The sequence below is a fragment of the Alligator sinensis genome, unplaced genomic scaffold (genome assembly GCF_000455745.1).
Source record: "Alligator sinensis unplaced genomic scaffold, ASM45574v1 scaffold583_1, whole genome shotgun sequence".
In the NCBI taxonomy this organism is placed as follows: Eukaryota; Metazoa; Chordata; order Crocodylia; family Alligatoridae; genus Alligator; species Alligator sinensis.
The window spans coordinates 1054245-1059954 of record NW_005841983.1 but is presented as its reverse complement, the minus strand read 5'-3'; positions in this window follow the sequence as shown (position 1 = coordinate 1059954).

Below are 5710 nucleotides of genomic sequence, written 5' to 3'. Positions count from 1 at the left end.
GAATGCTGTTCTCTGTAACTTGTATCTTTAGGCCATGCCTCTGTGCCCACAATATGCAAAGGGATTTTATGATAGTGGAATAGGTCTATGAATATGCGTCATGCCTCATCTAAAAGATCTAGCTAGTGATCTAAAGCAGTGGTGCTCAAGCTTTTGGCCCCAAGGGCTAGCTGAGTGGCATGGGGCTGGTCTGTGCTGGATTGAGCTCTGCATGTCAAGACTGGACCTAGAACTGTCCCCTCCCTGCCCCAAGCATCAGGGCTGGGGACAAAATATAGTGATATAGTTGGGGCTTTGAGCTGGGGGTTGGACTAGATGACCTCCTGAAGTCCCTTCCAACTATCATTTTCTACGATTGGGCCTGGAGCCCGGTGCTGGTCTTATATAGCAGGATTAGGCCAGCACTTCCCCCATGTATCAATGTCACCTCCATCTGGCCTGGGACTAGGTGCCTGATCCAGTATGCAGAGCATCAGTGCCACTGCTCCCCTGCTGCCAAATTTCCAGACCATGGAGAGCCTGATGGGCTGAATGACAAGGTGCCATAGGCCACAGGCCAATGGTTGAGCACTCCTGACCTAGAGCACTCGACTCTGTTTCCACCACTTGCAATATTTCCCTTTCGTGGCCAGCATTTCCTATTTTCCCTGTTCCGCCCATAACACCAGGACACTAGTCCTATTTTGGTTTCTTGCTGTGATCTGATGGTGGAACTCCAAGTGCAATTCATTACCAAAGCACTGGGGTGGGGGTCCTTTTTAAAAATAATCATCTTGTAATGAAAACAAAATTAGAGGCTCTCTAGGCTAGAGCTTCCCAACACATTTTGAATGATGCTTTTAGCTGGAGTAAGGAGCTAATTTTCTATTGAAGAATAACAGCTATTAGAGACAGAAGCCATTAGAAAGGAAGAGACGAGCACATGTTTAAATATTTTATCATTAAATTTAATAGCCCCTGCTGTGAGACATTTCATTTCTGAAGTCTGTTTACTTTAATCAAGTAAGTCTAAATGCTTTGCCAGAAGTACTGTCCAACTTTATTTTTTTTATAAAATAGCTCCAGCTCATATGAATGCAGATCATAGTCTTAAATGTTACAAACATGCAATACATTCTTTTCATTAGAAGAACAAGCAGCAAAATCAGAACAGCTTGATATAACAGTGCTATATAGAACAATAGCTATAGCATGCATCTTCTGCCCTCAGTAATGACCTGTATGCCACGATGCTTGTTCAGATACAGTCCATAGTTTTGCTCCAGTGCAGAGACAAATGTACCTGTAACAATTCAGTATTAAACTTGTACTTCAAAATGAGGTCTTATATCTCTCCTGGAAGAATCAAATCACTTCTTGAGAGTGGCCATGCTATACGCAAGCACTTTGCGAGCTGTAGAAACAGAGCTTAGCTTGGGTTGTGGACAGGTGATGTCATGAAAGCAGAGTTGAACTGCTAAAGGATTTTGAGTAATAACGTCCCTCTGTATTATGTGCGTTATACTCACAGATTTCTAAAAATGCAGACAGTCTCAAACCATTATCTACTGCATTTTAAAAGTAGTAAGGAAACTATGCAAGTAAAATAAGTTTCCTCAATGCTTGCAGCCATGTTATTCTAGTACCACCATTTTGCAACATGATTTCAATGCAAAAGCAATTAGTTCTGAATATCTGCCTTTACTAAGCGTTACAATGAATGTTAACTCACACTCCCTCCTGTTGAAGCTGAGCCATGCTTCAGTGAAAGATTACTATTAAATGCATAGAATAGTCCTTGAAACTGGAATTGGAGTCCAGGTCCTTCCTGTGACTGCTCTAGCTCTTTTGCTAGAATTGCACACAATTGCATACGTGCTCTCTGGCCCAGCAAATTTACCACCTGGGTAAGTTATGTGGCCAACACTGATGTCACTGACATTTCCACCAGTGTAGATGGAAGAGTCCAACAGCAAGCCCCGACTGTGGGGTAACTTTGCCTAACACAAGATAGGCAGATGGCAAGGAAGTGGTGCACTATACAATGTATCTTGTATGCATATGATTCAGTCATCACTACCCTTGAATAGATCCAGAGTTCAATTACACCTCTTTCCAGTCCTGAACAGGATACCCAAATCCTGTCCCTATCTGTGATATAGGCACCTTTGGACCCCCCCCCCAGCATTTCCTACTGGATAGCTAACATGGCTCTCTGTGCAGGGTGCTGTTGAATGCTATTCTGGGGCACCTAACTATCCTGGGCATTGTACAGGGTGCCAAAGGTGCTTAAATTGGAGCTATGGATTCTGCTCCAGGGGGTAGGCACCTACAAGTCAGGCACTGCAACTTTGACTGTTTCAGAGAGAGAGAGGATTTGACTCAAACTGCTCTGTTTTAGCTTCGTCAGCTGTAAAATCATTACTTGGACTGTCCGGTATATTGTCAATAACTTTGTCAAGCTCTACTTCCTTGAAGTAAGCAAATCACAAGCAGTATTGCTAAGGATGGCTGCCTGGACTGGTAACCTGAGCACAATTTCTTGATCATTTCATAAGACTCGTTAAAGATTGTTCTCTCTCCCTCTCTCTTTTGCAGATGGTAGGAGAACACTGTAAACGTCTGACAAGATTCTGTATATGAATCCCTATATGCAAGGTGCTCATTACAAGTGGAGGAGGAGGTGCAGACTATTGAGATGCACCTCAGTGCTATACCCTGGAAGAGCTGGACCTAGCCCACTGTACAGTAGCCACTGAATGCTAGTAACATTTTATCATTCTGACTAACCCGGCAGACCAGACCATTTTATTCTGTTTTCAGACATGTCTGGGTTTGAGGGAGTAGTAGTGTAGGTGTTTCCTTCCTGACAGCTGCAGTCTGTGCTTACAACAGCACCACCTGTCAAACTAAAACACTGGGTCTTGGTTGTTTCTATTTTCATTCCATGAATGCCCCTATTTCCAAGATGCTTGATGTGTGTCTGCTTACCCTTTTCTTGCTTATTTTCCAGAAATGTGATTTAAAGCTGGACTGTCATCTACTTTTCAATCCCCTGCGAATGCTGACAACCCAGTCAAGTTATTTCCAATTAACTTATCCTAAGTAAACTAAAAATATTCAGTTTGTTCAGGCAAGAGCACAGATAGCTAACAATTACTGGCAGGGGTCTCTCAAACTCCTGAAATATTTAAACACACACCCAAATCCTCTATAAATAGGGTGCTATATAAGAGAGCTTTCACAACTTCATCAGATCTGCACCACTCCAAAAAACAAAGCAGTTCAGATCTTAAACCTGGTTCTTTGAAGTAAGAGGCTGGGGAAAAGTCACAGACAAGTGATTGCCCTAGGAGCACAAATGGGTTATCATTAATTTTCTCTCTATTTCAAAATCCTTCACCATCTCCAGCTTGTCTATCAACCTTCTGCTTGACTGCACAGTCTCAGACTCTTAAATTAACATACATTTTTCAAGCGACTGCTCTGTACCAATTGTCTAAAAGTGACAAACACAAAACAAAAAGCAGCATTTCTAAATCACATCATGTTATGAATTATAAATAAAGAAGGAGCTCAAGGTTACCTATGCAGTTGAATATTTAATGGTGGCATTTTGCTGCGGGTTCTCATGTATTATTTTAAACCTCTGCTCAGCTGCACGAACATGTACAGTTCAAGCATTCTTTTTAGTATCCACAGCATTTAAAACCATTAAATGTTTCTCCTGTATGTAAACTAATTATTAAAACAAAGTTGAAGGGAACCATTGTACATCTTAAAAAAAAACAAAACAAAACAAATCAGAGCACAACCTAAAAATCACAGAAATTTCTGGATCTTTATTTGAAACCTCAGAAAATAAGTACCTGTAAGTCTCTTATACATGAGCAAACACGCAGCATACTAATTGAATTTGAAGCTTGTCCTACTTAAAAGTGGAGGAAGGTTTTTTTCCCCCCATGAACTTAGACCATGAAGCTAATTGATCTCTCAGCACAAGTTTAAAAACCAAAATCAAACAATGACATAATGATAGGCACATCTCCACCCATAATAATACAGAACCACAATTCCTGTGGCTGGATAATAAACGTGCTCAGGTACATGTATGATCTGGAATGGATGCTTGTCCTCACCCTTCTTAAATGGCCAAATACTCGTGGCTCTTTGAGAAATTCCTAAGACTTGGGAAGGGACAACTCTTGTACCTCTAACACTGAATGCTTCCCTCTTGCCTGCCCACAGGGAAGCAGCTCTTCAGAAGGTCACTGCTGCAGCGGTAATAGGCTGTAGTTCCTTACAGGACAGACAGATTTGGGGCAGAGGGAGAGGGATGGAAGGTGAACCTGACACGTGCTGTCTAGCTTGGTTGAGACTGGAGGGTGTGGGGAATGGGATTTTGGATTCCTTTGGTTTTTTGGGCTGTTTTATTTCCCAGTTCTTGCCAACAATTTTTCTACTTAGAAATAAACATTTAAAATTATGCTCACCGCTAAGTGCCATTCTAAAGGCAATAAGATCTTTTAATAAAAGTACAATTGCCTTACTATTTGAGGGGGAGGGGTTCTCCCCTTCAGGTCCTAGAAGTAAAGGGGAGAAATTCCATCCTCACCTACTAGTCCATGATCTTGTTTTGATATAGGACATGTTCTGACCCATCTCTTTGCACTGGCAGCAACTCAATCATACCTTTATCTGCCTCCTCTGAAGCTATCATTCTGCTCTGAATTGCACCTCTCCTTCTAGCCAAGAACCAACAGCTACTCATTCAGCCTACAGGCATGTAGTTAATCCCCTAGGGGCAAGCCTCAGCCTTAAATGGAAGCCCACAAAGGGAATCTTTGCTGCCTCTTCTTTGCCCACGCCCTTGGGTTAGGCCGGAGGAGGAAGCATGGTGGTTGTACGTAGCTAAACACACTCAGTGGGCAGTCTGCCCAGTAGGGAGCACAGCAGTAGCTTCTAGGCAGCATTTGGTAATTAGACAAATGGTTCCCTGAAGGACATTCAACAAATATCCAACCCCTCCTTTCATTAAATTTGCATCTTATTTTATAGAAGGGGGATACTTATGTATTTCTAATCTGTGAAGCCATTTATGGTGGACTGCTTTTTTTTAAAAAAAAAAAACCAGGGATTTAGAAAGGGTGCCTGATATAAATGTTCCTTTGGGATCTACAGGTAGCTATTTATTCATCTACTCAGAATTATTACAAGCATCTGTTGCTTTGGAAAAACTCAACTTTGAGATTTCAGTTGGATGAAAGTCAGCGGCAATCTAGTCAGACAGAGGCTGCCACTTAAGGAGAGCCAGAACTCTGATCTCGTGCTTGACCGAACTAAGGTTACTACATTTTCCTCATGGAGATGCAACCAGATCAGACTCAGGTTCTACCTCTATTAAACACAATGCTGGGACATCCCAGAAAACTGAACAAACCAAGGAGGCTTTAGCCATTCACAGCAACATCAACATAAGGACACACAAAGAAAACTTATCTATCCAATATACAGAAGAATACATTTCCCTTGTTCTGGAAGATTTATGCCAGTGATACAGTTTACTCATTTTATCCTCAATGTGATCTATTTTCTCCTTGGCATAGGTGTGCAGTTCTACCAATTTAATATGAACTGCATGTGTGCTTTTTGGGTAGAATAGGCCTCATTATTTGTATTGTCTCTCAAACTCCCTGCGAGCAGGTCAGATTTCACCTTCGGCTTTTCCCTA